Source organism: Apium graveolens, chromosome 10 (assembly GCF_009905375.1).
Source record: "Apium graveolens cultivar Ventura chromosome 10, ASM990537v1, whole genome shotgun sequence".
NCBI lineage: Eukaryota > Viridiplantae > Streptophyta > Magnoliopsida > Apiales > Apiaceae > Apium > Apium graveolens.
Genome location: NC_133656.1, coordinates 103,109,449 through 103,125,832, shown reverse-complemented (window position 1 = coordinate 103,125,832; position 16,384 = coordinate 103,109,449).

Sequence of the window (16,384 nt, the reverse complement as noted above, 5' to 3'; positions counted from 1 at the left end):
TACTACAACAGATTCTGATATGGGAACCTGTTCCTCATTGTCTGACTCATCTCTCAGAACAATTTTCCTTCTCTTCTGTTGAGTCTGAGGTACTATCTTAGTCCTCTTGGGTTTGGAAGATGAAGCCTTCACAGGATGTGCTGAAGGTTGAGGTTGAGATGACTGTGATGGTTTGAAATATATCCTAATTGAGGGTTGAGTAGGTTGAGGATGAGAAGTTGGAGGTGTTTGTGTAGATGTGGTATGTTCTGATGGCTGTTGTGGTGGCTGTGATGTGGGTTGAACATCAGGGTAAACAGATGTGTAGGTTTGTGGATCAGCATTTACCAGTATCTGTTTCACTAACTGAGGTATTTGTAAGGGTCTAACCACTTGTTTCTTATTGTCAGCATTTAACAAATCATTAAAAGCCTTTTTTGCAAGTTTAAAGGGTGGAATTAAATCAGTGGTAGGTTGGGGTTCATCAACACAACAAAAAGTATATATAAGCTGACAGAATCTAGCGAAGTATACTACATTCCTATCCTCTATCATCCTATCCCCTACGAAACCTAGCATAGCACTTGCAAAATCGAAGTGAGTTTGATATATGAGAGCATACCCGATTTGCTGACTCATGATTGGAATAGTATCAAAGTTGGAGCATTTATTGGCGAATGCCTTAGTGATACAATCAAAGAAAAAACTCCATTCTTTCCTGATATTTGCTCTTTTCAGTTGTCCAAGCTTTCCCAAACTTTTCTCATAGCCCAAACTGTCCATAAGCTGCTGTAGAACAGGGTCCTCCACTGTTGAGAATGTACAGCCTTCTGGTAGGTGGAGAGCTTTGTGAACTGCCCCAGGAGTAACTACATGTTCAACATCATTTACTTCAAATACGATGCTTGGAGTACCAGTAGCACCACCATCATCAAAAATCCCAATCCGCCAAAACGTCAGTACTTGTTGGCTTGAAATGGTTTGAGGTTGGGTCAAAGCATACCCAATCTCACTATTTGCTAAGAAATCTTGCACAAAGTGCAAATCTGATGGAGCTTCAGCCTTGTTCAAGATTGCAGCATAGTTATTTGGTACAAACTTGGCTCCATCAATAATTAAATCCTTGGGCGCCATCAGAAATAAGTGAGAATCTTGTTTGCCTGAAAGGTGTTTGATGAAATATCTGTATAGTGGCCCGCAAGGGTTAGCTCAGTTGGTTAAAGAGAGGAAAATTGTCCTCTTGGTCACAGGTTCGAATCCCACGGGAGGAGAATTTAAGATTATGCCTCCTGAGTCAGAGTCTGTCGCTTAAATGCGGTTTACCTTGGTTCACGTGGTTTGCAGGCTATTGCGTGAGCCCGTATGGTTTACCCAGTACGCACCCGAAGGGTAGCGGCTGCGGGTTACCTGCGATAAAAAAAAATATCTGTATAGTGAACCGTCAGAAAATGTGAGAGAATAAGAAAAGAGAGAGAGTGAAATAGAATAAAAATATGAATAAAATATTTAAAAATCTTTTATCTCTTTTACTTAGACAAACCACGTTACAGCAGTTAATGAGGAGTAGAACAGACCTTTACACCTGTCAAACATGCAGCAGTTAAGGCAAAAGTTAATGGGCACGGTAAATAAGCAATTATTACTTTGCACGTTCAGTTTTTAAAAAAAACTGTTCCCACTAAACAAATGATTATTACTGCTTTATCTCACATAAACCAATATTCTGAAAAAAAAAATGTGACCGTTGAGGTAATGACCAAAAATAAACCAAGTAAATAAAAACTGCCACATCAGCATCAGAACTTGATTATTATCAGAATTTAAAAGTCATCAGAATATGGCTTTGTAACTCGAAAAGTGAATGTTTATTCCTGTAATTCTTCACACAAATACTGATATGGGTACATTAGAACTTAATCATCAGAACTTCCATTAGAACTTGTCCTCAGAATTTAAGCAACTAACACTTAAACTGTTCATCCAAAATAACATTTATCACAACAGTAATTTTCATCATTCATGTGTAGTGTATGTGTGTGCATTGAGCTAAATATCAGACAAAGAGTAAAGTCTGATTCACTTCAGTACATCTTAGAAATAAGGCATAACTAAGAACACTATAGAATGATTTCATGCATGAGTCCACCTCAACTGTTTTGTGCTCATTTTATGCATCTTTTGAAATTCCTTTTTACAGTGGCTTCTCAGTGTAAGTGAGTCACAACTGCTTATCAGAATTTATGCTATTTTTAGAGTATTTCTCCAGTAATCAGAGAATGTGAAAAGTCACCAAGAAAATTTTATTTTGCTTTTCTAATGCATATTACTTAATACCAGTAATGCACTTGGGTCTTCCCTTCCACATTTTTTACTCTAGATCTCAAAGGAGTGCCTGATTTTTATTTCTTTTCTATTCTATTGATAAGTGAGGTTTATCAGCACTTAGTACATCCATCAGATTTACTAACATCAGAACTTAACAGATAAGAAGCATTATTCTAGTTTTTGACTTAGTAATAATATACACAAAGTAAACTTTAACTAAACTCAATATCAGAATTTGCTTGTGTTAAGGGATTTCCACATAAACAATTACTTCAGACATGGGATATCAGTATATTAAAGTTTACTAGGTCAGCATCTAGAACAGTTATCCTCATTGGATTGAATAGTTACAGAAACATTCATATCACTATCAGAGTTTAGAAATTCACATCAAACAACAATCAGTACTTTGAAAATTTTCAATTAAACACAGAATACACAAAGATAGTAATATCTGTAAATACTGATCATAAAGTCTGATGTATCTGAACATAAACTAAGCAGATTTAGAAAAAGAACCTGAAACCATTCCAAGTTCATTTACCAATCTTGTAAAGGTTGCTTCACATAGTGGTTTTGTGAATATGCCTCCAAGAAACTAATATGCCTCCAAGAAATTGGCAGCTTCCACTTGTCCTTTTCCTGTCAATTTTGCATCCTGCAAAATCTGCATCTGAGTAACCTATTAGCTTAAAGTCTGATTCTCTAGGATACCACAATCTCAGATCAGCTGTACCCTTAAGGTATTTGAAAATTCTTTTCACAGCTGTTAAGTGAGGTTCTCTTGGATCTGCTTAAAATCTTGCACAAAGACAGGCAGCATACATGATATCAGGTCTACTTGCAGTTAGATAGAGTAGTGAGCCAATCACACCTCTGTAATCAGTAGTATCTACTGATATACCAGTATCCTTATCCAATTTTGTTGCAGTGGTCATAGGGGTGGATGCACTTGAACAATCTTGCATTCCAAATTTCTTCAACAAATTTCTGGTGTACTTAGATTGACAAATAAAAGTTCCTTCTTCATTCTGCTTGACTTGAAGGCCCAGAAAATAGCTAAGTTCTCCCATCATACTCATTTGATATCTTGACTGCATTAGCTTGGCAAACCTTTTACAAAGTCTGTCATTTGTAGAACCAAAAATGATATCATCAACATATATCTGCACCAAAAGTAAGTCCTTTCCATGGTTGAGATAAAACAGTGTTTTGTCAATAGTCCCTCTATTAAATCCACTTTCAAGAAGAAACTGAGCTAATGTCTCATACCATGCTCTTGGAGCTTGCTTAAGGCCATAAAGTGCTTTGTCAAGTCTGTAGACATGATTAGGAAATTTTGAATCTACAAAACCTGGAGGTTGCTCAACATATACTTCTTCTTCCAATTCTCCATTAAGAAAAGCACTTTTTACATCCATTTGAAAGACTGTAAACTTTTTGTGAGCAGCATAAGCCAAAAATATCCTTATGGCTTCCGATCTAGCAACTGGTGCAAATGTTTCATCATAATCAATTCCTTCATGTTGAGAATATCCTTTTACAACCAGCCTTGCTTTATTCCTTGTAATTATGCCATCACTATCATTTTTGTTTCTGAACACCCACTTTGTACCAACAACAGATCTATTCTTTGGTCTTGGCACTAGGGTCCAGACTTTATTTCTTTCAAATTCATTTAACTCTTCCTGCATTGCTTACACCCAATCAGCATCTTGAAGAGCTTCTTCCACTTTCTTTGGTTCAGTCTGAGAAAGAAAAGAGTGATAGAGATATTCATTTGATGTAGTTGTTCTAGTTCTGACACCTGCATCAGGATTTCCAATAATTAAGTCAGGTGTATGTGCTTTAGTCCACTTCCTTGCAGATGGAAGATTTTCTCTACAACTGGATGCTCCCCCATGATCCATGCTGTCTTCATCAACCTTTTCTGATGCTCCCCCTGAAATTATGCTCTCTGAGTTGGATCCTTCAAAATTGGAGTTCCCAGAATTATCAGAACTTGGCCCATCAGAACTTGATGAATCAGAACTTGAAGAGCATGTTGTAGGTTCTGATGCTTCTTGAGATGTGGTTGTATCTTCAGTATCCTCCCCATGCACATGTGCATCTTCCTTTGGCGTAGTCACCACAGTTTCAATAACATCAGAGTTTAATCCATCAGAGTTTGCAGTATCAGGATTTAGACTGTCAGAATTTACAGAATCAGAATTTAAAACTTCATTCTCAAATCTCAGCTGATCATGATCATTGAAATCTTCAAGTCCAGTTATCTTCTTATCATCAAAAGAGACATTGATAGATTCTATGACAACCCTTGTTCTTAAATTGTAGACTCTGAAGGCTTTTGTGGAAAGTGAATATCCAACAAAAATTCCTTCATCAGCTTTTAGATCAAATTTGGATAGCTGTTCAGGATGAGTCTTAAGAACAAAACACTTGCATCCAAATACATGAAAATACTTCATATTTGGCTTCTTTTTCTTCACCATCTCATATGGTGTCTTTCCATGCTTGTTAATGAGTGTTGCATTTTGAGTAAAACAAGCAGTCTACATAACTTCAGCCCAAAAATAGGTTGGTAACTTTGCCTCATCAAGCATAGTTCGTGCAGCTTCAATAAGAGTTCTATTCTTTCTTTCAACAACTCCATTTTGCTATGGAGTTCCAGGAGTAGAGAATTCCTGCTTGATTCCGTGGTATTTGCAGAACTCTTCCATAATCAAATTCTTGAACTCAATGCCATTATCACTTCTTATGATTTTCACAGAGTCTTTAACCACTTTATCCAGTTGTTTGACATGATGAATCAAGATAGATGCAGTTTCACTTTTTGTGTGCAAGAAATACACCCATGTGTATCTGGTGAACTCATCCACTATGACCATAGCATATTTCTTCTTTGCAATAGACATGACATTCACTGGACCAAATAGATCAACATGAAGTAGGTGATAAGGCTCAGGAATTGAAGATTCGGTCTTGCTCTTGAATGAAGATTTTCTTTGTTTTGCCTTTTGACAGGAATCACAAAGGCCATCAGGAGAAAATACTGATTTTGGCAATCCTCTCACAAGATCTTTCTTGACTAGTTCACTTATATTGTTAAAATTTAAATGAGAGAGTTTCTTGTGTCAATTCCAGCTTTCTTCAATTGATGCTCTACTTAACAGACAGATTGCAGAACCATCAGTACTTGTTGAAAGCTTGGCTTCATAAATGTTACCATGCATGTATCCTTTTAGAACAATCTTGCCTATAGATTTGCTTACAACTTCACAGTGTTCTTCAAAGAAATCCACATGATAACCTCTGTCACAGATTTGACTAACACTCGGCAAATTGTGTTTAAGTCCTGAGACTAGAGCTACTTTTTCAATGATGACATTCCCCAGATTGATATTGCCATATCCCAAAGTTTTTCCCATGTTGCCATCTCCATAAGAAACACTTGGGCCAGCTTTCTCCACAAAGTCTGATAGCAGGGCTTTATTTCCAGTCATATGTCATGAACATCCACTGTCCAGAACTAGGATGTTTTTCCTGTTGCCCTGCAATCACAAAGACCACTAATGATTAGTTTTAAGGACCCAGACTTGCTTGGATCCTTTGGCCTTATAAGTTTGTTAACATTTGCAGCGGATTTAGCATCAGAGTTTATGTTAACATTTTTCTTATCAGCATTTTCACTATCAGAATTTGCATCAGAACTTACACTAGAAGGAATAATGCTAACTTTCTTTAAAGAAGGTTTTATTTGATAATAATCATAGTACAAACTATGATATTCCTTACAAGTATAAATAGAATGACATAAACTACCACAATGAAAACAAGGATTTTGTGGCCTATATCTAACAGACTGACTCTTAACTCCTGACTTTGAAGGTAAGGAGTTTATGTTCTTATTTTTCCTGCAAAAAGAAGCCAGATGGTTAGAATATCCACAGTTATAACATTTTTTTCTAGGAGCATTAGGAACAGGCTTATAATCATTGCTTTTATTCACACCTTCCTTTCCATTCCTATTTTTCCTAGGGAGCTTTACCTTGTTTATATTCTTAACGTCTTTCAGCTTATGCTTAAGCTGCTTCTTTGTCATTAAGACTATGTTAACTTCAGTTTGCTTATCCTATTTTGGTTTGTCAGAGGTTAATTTCTCTTTAACTTCTGATTTATCAATATCAGACTTTACAGCTACAAACTTAACAAGATTTGCCTTCGGCTTTTGTTTAACAACTATAGGCTCAATTTCTACAGTTCCCTTATCATTCTTATCATCTCCATAACCTAAGCCTTCTTTCCAGTTTCCACTACTTAACAAACTCTGAATTGTTCTGCCAGAGTTAGTCCAAATCCTGATAATCTCTCTTTCCTTTTCTAACTCAGTTTTTGGAGAATCATTCATTTTAAGTATTTCATCCCTAACATAAAAGGCATCATCTCTATCTTTCTGAGTTTGATGGAACATACCTAACTCTTTTTTTAAATAATCATTCCTCTTTTTATAAGCAAGATTTTCATAAGTTAATCTTTCACATGTTAAAGTTTGATCTCTATAACTAATGAACATGGTTTTAATATATCTTCTCAACTCAGTAATATCATCAGTATGAAAGGCATAAGTAGTTTGAGGTACCTTTAACTCAACAGCATCAGAACTGCTATCAGCATTTGCCATCAAGGCATAGTTCACCTCACTTTCAGAATCTGAAGAGTATGTCCAGCTTTTCTTCTTTGTGACAAGAGCCTTACCTTTGTCACTCTTCACTTTCTTGCAATCAGGAGATATGTGGCCTTTCTCACCACAGTTGTAGCATTTGACATTTGAGTAATCTCCTTTGTCAGACTTTCCTCCTTTGCCTTCAGATTTTCTGAAACCCTTCTTATCAGAACTTGCACCTTTCCTGGAAAATTTCTTTCCCTTTCTGAATTTCCTGTATGCAATCCTTGTGATTCCTTTCACCATAAGAGTACACAGCTTCATCATCTCTTCATCAGCATCCATCTCAGGTAATCTTTCAGTTTCTGAGTCATCATCACTATCAGAACTTGATGACTCAGTATCAGACTTTGTGATGAGAACTTTTCATTTTCCTTTTCTTGAGGCAGCTGCTTTGGGGGATTCCTCCTCAGCCTTTAGAGCACTTGTCCTTGACTTTTTTCCATTCCTCTTGCTTTTTTGTTCCATCTCAAGTTCATGATTCTTGAGCATCCCATAAATTTCATTAAGAGTTGTTTCTTCAAGATTATAGTTGTCTCTTATTGTGGTGGCCTTCAAATCCCAACTTTCAGGAAGAGCTAACAGGAATTTAAGATTTGAATCTTCAAGATCATATTCCTTGTCAACTAGTGACAAATCATTCAAGAGTTTGACAAATCTGTCATATAAACCAGTCAATGACTCATCAGGTTTTGAGTCAAAGTGCTCATACTCTTGATTTAGTATAGTCTTCCTGTTCTTCTTAATTGAATCAGTTCCCTGGCATCTTGTCTCCAAGGCATCCCATATCTCCTTTACAGTCTTGCAATTAATTACCCTATTTGACATGACATTATCAATGGCACTATGCAGCAAGTGTCGTACCTTAGCATCCTTAGCAATCGATGAGATATCTTCAGCAGTGTAATCACTCTTCTCCTTTGGTACAGACTTTGTTGGTTCCCCTGCAACTACAACAGAGAGTTTGGTTGGCTTGTGTGGTCCTTCATTGATTCTGTCAAGGTATTCTGGATCTATAGCTTCCAGAAACATAGATATCCTCACCTTCCATATGGGATATTTAGATGGTTTCAGTATGGGAACTCTAATAGTCTCATATCGATTATGGATTTGAGTCTTTGGAGGTTCTTCAGTTTTGGTGGGCTTGGTTGGAGTTTGTTCTTCTTCAGACATGATTGTTTTTGGATCTTAAACTGTTTGTGTGTTAACAGATCAGCTCTGATACCACTTGTTAGGTCTCACACACTGTAGAAGGGGGTTGAATACAGTGTTTATCACAATCAAATTGACTATAAGAACACAAGTAACAGAAAACAGATTTTATTCAACACAATAAACTCTGTTACAATATGGAACTGTCCTCTCTCAATGATGAACAAATTATCACGAGAGCTGCTAGGGTTACAATGAATAATAACTTCGATTATGATAACACATATAGTGTAAAACCTATGTCTGTGTTTATATACTACACAGTTACAAGATAAATTCTAATTGATATGGAATATAATTCTGCTTCCTAAAATATATCAACTAGTTATCCTTTCTTCCAAGTATTCTATTCTTCAAAAAATTCCTTCTTCATGCATATCTCTTCTTGCGTTTGTCTTGATCTTCTTTCCTTTCAATCAGCCGCCTTCCTTATCTGAACGCCTCCTTAACTCCTGATATTATCTCCTGATAAATATCTCCTAATAACTTAAGTACTGACAACTTAAGTTCCGATATCGTAAGTCTTGACTCCAGTATAAGTACTGATTTCCAGTTAACTATTGATTTGTCCTGTTAAGTAAGATCTGAAAACTAAACACAAATCATATTAGACATGACATTATCAAATATATCTAACATATGATTGACGCACAAGCTTATCACCATATCTTATTTTCCTTGAATCACAATCGAGTATATTTGCTGAGCGAAATTTTCGTACTGTTTTGAAGAAAATGCACTAACCTGGAGGCATTACCAGCATATTGTATCCCATATTATCATTTGTTTTGGTTCTAAGAAGTTCTCATACGAAACTGACTGCAATGCTTTCCTTGACGTCTAGTCATATATGACGTTTATCCTTTCTTTGTGCCATACTATCAGAAAGTCTTCTTTGACACCTATATCTCGTATGATATTCTCAAAGTAGCTTGAATTCCTTGAGTTATCGTAACCAAATTCCTACCTTTTAATTTGGCCTTACTTAATGCCCGATCATCTAGGAGTGGTATATACTATTCTGGTTCGACATAATTCATCATATTCTGAATACTCCTGTCAAATCTCAAATCAAACAATATTTATCATTTACAATCAACTTCTGGATCTGATGACGTACCACCATTTCTGCAAGCAGCAACTAACCCACTTATTGGATGAACTGTGTGTAAATAAAAGAGCAAGACTGGGTTTGGATAACCTATCGATAATGATGCAATTAACGCTTTCCTCACCTTTAATTCTCAGGTGATTTCACTACGGCGTTTCATGGAGGAATGTATCTATCTAGCCTTTGATGTCCCTCCTTAACTCTTGGGTAGGTGTAAAATTTATTTACATGTTTTCCCCCATTTTCTCCTTATGTCTGGTCACTAGAAATTTTCTTTTAGCCCTCGATACTTGATCGTACTCCTGGGATGCATTCCCTATCTCAATTTGCAAATGTTTCCTAAATTTTTCACCTTACTTCTGTCTTTCATATTACCCATATTTTCCCTATATCATGGCATCTTATAAAGTTTCTTTATCGCCCTTTTTGATTCCACTTCCTTTCCTATCTCCGTTCTTCATTCTCATAGCTTCTTCAAAATCGAACTTTTGACATTAATACTCATTTTGGTGTCATATCAAATTAGATATCAATACGAAATTTGATGCTCACAACATCCCATTCTGAAGTAAAATAAATCATTTATATTAATACCACTTTCGATATTTAACAACAACCTAAGTATCAATATCAATCAGAAACTGTATTAAATCGGTATCTCACACTTTATCCAAAACAGAATTACTTGGTAAATCATTTATTGTATGATTATCAAAACAATTTAAAAACAAGAAATCTTTTAATAAACTTTATTGCAGATGATAAAATTTCTTTGATTGTCTAGTAAAATCCGTATTGGTGTAGTTATTAATATCTTCTTTATTCCACCTCCCTTCTTCCTTTCCTTCCTTCCTTCTCTTTGCTTTATCTTAAATCTTTAGTTCTTGGAAACATTTCTTTCACTTATCCATTCAAATAACTTTTTATTTCTCTTGTCCATTAAAAAGGGCATATTTATTCAAGTGAAGCTTCACACACTTGCAACAATTTCTGAATTCAACTGGTGTCCTTACCTTCTCCAAATTCCTCATTGCTTTGATTTCGGATTTAAATGTCACATCAAAATTTGACTTAATATGATTGGAATCGATTTCCATCTAACTGACCATTAATTGGTAAAATTAACCAATTAACTCACTTAATTGATCAATTGCACCAAGTGATGACTAGCTAAACGAAATCAAAGACCAATTATAGATAGTCGGATTGGCTGTAACAACCTTTTTCGAGAGCCGAGATCACAGTTGTTTGGAGTATCAACATGAAGGTCAATAACACACGGGAGTATACTTTCTATTTTTAAGAGTAGGGTATTTTTCGAAAAATTTGGGCAGCATCTCCTTTATATTATTGGCTACCAGTCGGACTTAAGCCGACACCAACAATCCATCAAACAACCCACATTCCATCTACAAGTGTACCAACCAACTACCATCTTTTATACTCACTATTTCACCACCACATATACTACTAGCCAGCACAACCCATATTTTTAGTTCAATTTAAAATTATCGTGAACAATTCTTATTATACCATACATTTTTCATATCTTCTGATTATAACAGATTATCACTACTGAGTTCAATTATAAATTATTCTAGAATTCTTCTAGTTCGTGTTTCAATTCAAGCTCTCTAATTAACAATTTATCATCCTTGAAAACATACACTTATTCTTATTTGTTAACTTGTTCAACTTCTGATAACCAGCACGTGGTCTTGACCAGCACTATTATAGTCTTGTGAAAGAATTCATTTGGTTTTAAAGCATCACTTTTTAAAAATGGTTGCAGTCAAATCACTATACCTCCATCTCCCCTTATGTCTTTCCATACTGAACCTTCTTTGCTGACCCAGTTATAAGCATCTAATTTACTATAACTCACTTACTTGAGTGGGAAAGTCCAACCATTACTTGATGAACACATTCAAAGTTTACTCGTAACTGGCATTTCTTCAATCTTGAATCTTCACGGTAAATATCTCCCACATGATTGAGGTATGCTTCATCTTCATAACGTATTAATTGATTATCTAGTTATTATTAAAAATTTCTTCATTCGCTTTCGTTGTCCCATCATTCATTTGCCTTATCCGATATACACAACTTTACTTTCTTATTTCTCTAGTTAATTTACCTCATACGGTTCACTAACTAATTCAATTCACGCGACCGGAGCGTTTTCCGGCAGGGCTTCAACAACGATCAAAACCTGATCGTTTGGCCTGATTTTAGTGTGGTTTGTACTCTAAACTCTTCCAGGAAGCCATTAGCATCATTAAACACAACATAAAACGATTCTAACACAAAATCCGGCGAAAATCGCCATTAAAACCGATGAACTCAAGGTTTTCCGACGAGTTATTCCAGGCCTCCACTCCTTGATGTGTTTACATGTTTTGATTGCTCATAACACGATCTATCAGCTGATGCAACTTAATCAAACCCAGAATCAACCAAAACGAAATCCCCAAATCGAATTAAGAATATTCATACCAAGAACCCTAATATTATTTCTGAGAATCAAACACCCTTTTCTATATGTTATTGAACTCTATTTTTGACATATAATATACCAGAATGACCAGAAAAAGATTATCTACACGATGGAATCATCAAATCATATCAACAACATCAAGAACAAATTTTCATAGTTATAATTCGAAATAAATTAATTAAATAAGAAAAATACCTTGATTTCTACACAAAAATAGATGATTGATTCAGGAAGAGTTTTTCGAGAACTTCGTTTTGATATGTAGCATACCCGAATCGGAGTTCGATAACGCCTTCGTTTGTGCGTTTGATTATGAAGAACGCAACGTTTTTAGGGTTTTTCTCTGTAAATTTGATATTTTTACTGATCGATTATGATTATACGAATAAAATGAAATAATAAAAGGGCTATATATATTTATGGAATATTGGATCGTGTTGGATCATTTTGGATCAATAAATTAGTTACTTAGCCGCTAAGTCACTGCAAAAACGATCCGATTTGGTACCCGTATTGGATATTTATCCAAATCAGGCTTCTTATAAAACACTTTATACTAAAATAATGTAATAGTATCATGTTCTTTGAGAATACGGGTTTTGTTGCTTTATCGAAATGATTATCGTATCGAAAATTGTGCGCCGGGACGCGCACGGGTCAAACCGTAATCCGGATCGAGAAAGTTAAAACACGGAAAATATCCGAAATTACCAGATTAGGATAGGAAGGAGTTTCCGGAAGAGTTTTGGGTTATAAAAATACAAAAACGGTTGAAGTCGGTTGATTCCCGGCTTTATAAAATAATTTTGTAATTATTCTGTAAATAATTAATAAATTCATAAATCAAACACTTCAAAAATTACCAGAAAAATACCTTAATTATCTTTATTTTATTCTGGACATAATAAAATAAACATACTTATACTTTACCACATTTAAGCATCCACATATCCACACCAATCATCCAATAATTTACCAAAAATCACATAATAATCATAAAATAATATTTTATTGATAAAAATAATTACACGCAATATCCCAGATATTACATAGGACAACCATAAAATTCATGTTGACTTCTCTTTGAGGATAAGTCTTGCCATGAATACTCAATTCATTCAACAACTTGTTAATCCTTTCAAAGACTTGGGTTATACTTTCTTCAGACAATGACTTAAAGGCCTCATATTGTGAAGTCAACATATCTAGTCAATTTTACCTGAAGTCTTCAGTTCTTTCCATCAGCAGTTCTATGGTCTCCCACATGTGCTTGGAACTTTCACAGACCATAATTTGGTGACTCATATCATCATCCATTGAATCCACCAAAATAAGCTGCAAGCTTCCATCCAAAGCAACCAATTATTTATCCCTATCAGTCCATTCTGATTCAGGAACTGACATTCTGGATCCCGGGATCTCTGGATGCTCCTTTATAGGCACATGTCTTCCTTTCCTTAATAAATTCATATATTTTAGATTCAAAGCCTGAATATATAAAAGCATTTTCTTCTTTCATAGATTATACCTTGATTTATCGAACTGAGGAACCTTAATACAACTAACTTTCTGAGTACTCATATTTTCTGATCTGAGAAAAATTCGCAATACACTGTCTATGTATTATTCTAGTGGAGTCTCTTATCTCCATTTTACTATTTTATTTAAATTATTATTCTAGTGGAGTCTCTTATCTTCATTTTACTATGTATACAATATAGAGTAACATACATGTACGTGTATTGTGATTTTGGGTATTAAATGGGTATAGTCTAAATATATGTATCGGCCAAGGTCAGATTCGAACGATCAAAGTTGGCTAATTTGTTGATAAGAGTTCTTTTGATGCAATTTTATAAAAAAAATTGATTGATTTTATCAATTTTTTTCATTTAGAGCAAGTATTTTGGGCGATTTTTCTTTAAATAAGATAGGGATAACTATGTATTATGTTTAAAGATTTAGTTATTTAAATAATAACTATTAGGAAACTATTAACAAATTTTAAAAACCAACAAATTAGTTATACAAACATAATTGATAAACATTTGTCTATAATAATTTAAAGAGATGTTATCTTTGTTATTTTCAAAAAATCATAAAAATAACAATTAATATCTTATTTATATAACATAAAATAAAATGAATATTTTAAAATGAAATTAAACAAGACATTATTATTGTTCACTTAGAGTTAAAAAATTTCATATATAAATTTTATTTAATTAAATATGGAAAGCTAGGTAGTAACATACAACCCTCTGTGAAAGCAGAGAAGACAAAATATAATCATTTAACAACACTCATTTAACATAATATAAGCCAAACTCAATGGTTCAGGGCTACAATTCTCTGAAAAATTCCAAAAAAAAATCCCAGAAGCTGATGCAGGGAAAGGCAGAAATAAAAATATAAAAAAAGATTTGTCTCTCCAAAACAAGCTCAATGTATATAATCATGTTGTCTTAGTCTATCTAACAAAAAGAAAACGCAGAAACAGAAATATAAAAAGAGATTCGTCTTCTCAAATACAACTTATTGGATTATTTATCTTGATTATTGAAGCAAAATTTTCATTATTACTACCAATAAGACTTTTGACAAAGGAAGCTTTCAATGCAGCTGGATACTTATTAAAAATCACGAGCTTGTTCGGTTGTGATGTTAGAATATTGGCTGCCTCAAAAACCTGAATAGTACTAACACATTTCAAATTAAACGAGAGTAATTCTTCAATAACTTTCTCATTTTTTTCTGCTAGTTTTGCTTTCTTTCATGTGCACGTGACATAACATTAGCCATGATGGAGAGATGAGCATTCATATCTTTCATGAAAGATTGTAGACTAGAAATTTTAGATACTGCAATAACTAGATTTTCTTCCCCTTCTTTTTATTGGAGTTTTTCTCAATTTTTGCTTTTTTTGACGGGGGAGCCTCAGATTCAACCGTTTGAGGGGCATTATCGCCTACAACATCTTCCTCGTTGTTACTTGAGTCAAGCGTGACTTGAGCAGGGGTTGTTTTTTCCATGTTGTTGACTGCATCAACAAAACCTTCAGCCAGCTTTCCAGTAGCTTAGTCCTTGCCATAAATGTTCATCATGTCATTAAAGTACGGAAAGGCAGTCCCATACAAGTTCTTGCATGAGGTATGAGTCTGAAAAAAACAAAAAAATAATAGACATTAAAGAAGCATAGAAAACTAATAAATAACTAACCAAAAAAATAGAGACCACACCTTGTAATATTCATCATACACAGATCTTTCCAGAAATCATCTTTTTGTCATCATCCCACCTAAACCCACTAGTAGAAAGCATCTGAGCAATATCTCTGAACTTGCGAACAAGGGTTTTAAGTCTTGAATCAATATGTGGTATCGCTTTTAAACCACATCCAAGAATGCCATTGCCTATCACTTCCTCCAAGGGAAACATGTATCCATTCCTAAACCCATTTTCTGCTAACTCCAACAATACAGAGACAAGAACTTTATCTTCATCGGCAGTCTTTCAGCCCCTGCCATTTCCATTTGCATTACTTTTTTTTATCCTATCATAACAATCACACCACATAAAAGATGCAAAATATAGTTAAACCTCTTTAAAGTAATAGGGTTGGGACCGAGAAAAAAATTACTTCAGCGAGTTTATTACTTTATCGGGAGTAAAAATACATTGTGTCCATTATGTTGGGACTAGAAAAAATATTATTTTAACGAGGTTATTACTTTAACGATTATTACTTAATCGAGGTTCAACTGTAGTATTAAGAAATAAGAAATGCCAAAAAAAAGAGCACGTGTACTGAACTTTGGAACATAAATAAAAACAAATTTAAATATATTACGTTCAATTAATATACAAGAAAAAATAATAAATAATAAACAATTTGAAGTAATATCACAAGGTAAATCTGCGATTATGTCTAGTTCTTCACTCGTTGAACATATTTTGAGCCATTCGATTTCTGAAATTAGTCCATGGATCTGTTACGGAAATAGTGTTTATGTACTCTGCTTCACCATCTTCATCACATTCATCAACGTCACTATCAACCTCCCCATACAACTTATTGTCATTAAACGATCTTGGAGGTATATATCTTTAAACCAAGTTATGTTATAAAGCACATGCAAGAACAATATGACCGTGTGTTTGCAAACTAAACTAAGATGGACTTCTAAGTATTTCCCATCTCCCCTTCAATAGTCCGAAACAACGTTCAATAACATTTCTAACTCTTGCATGTTTTAAGTTGAAATGCTCTTTAGCCGTGTGTGGTTGACGTGAACCGATATCCCAATCTATGAGGTGATAAAGATGTCCTCTATATGGTATAAAAAATCCCTCTCCATTAGTATTTCATCCATCACATACATAATAACAACCTAGTCACAATTTTTTTTATTCACATTATTATATAAACACAAATTAAATATATATACTAATGATATTGATTACCTTTCGGAATTTTTAAATCATTAGGCCTAGAAATTGCATCTCGAAGAACTCGACCATCATGAGCAGATCCCTC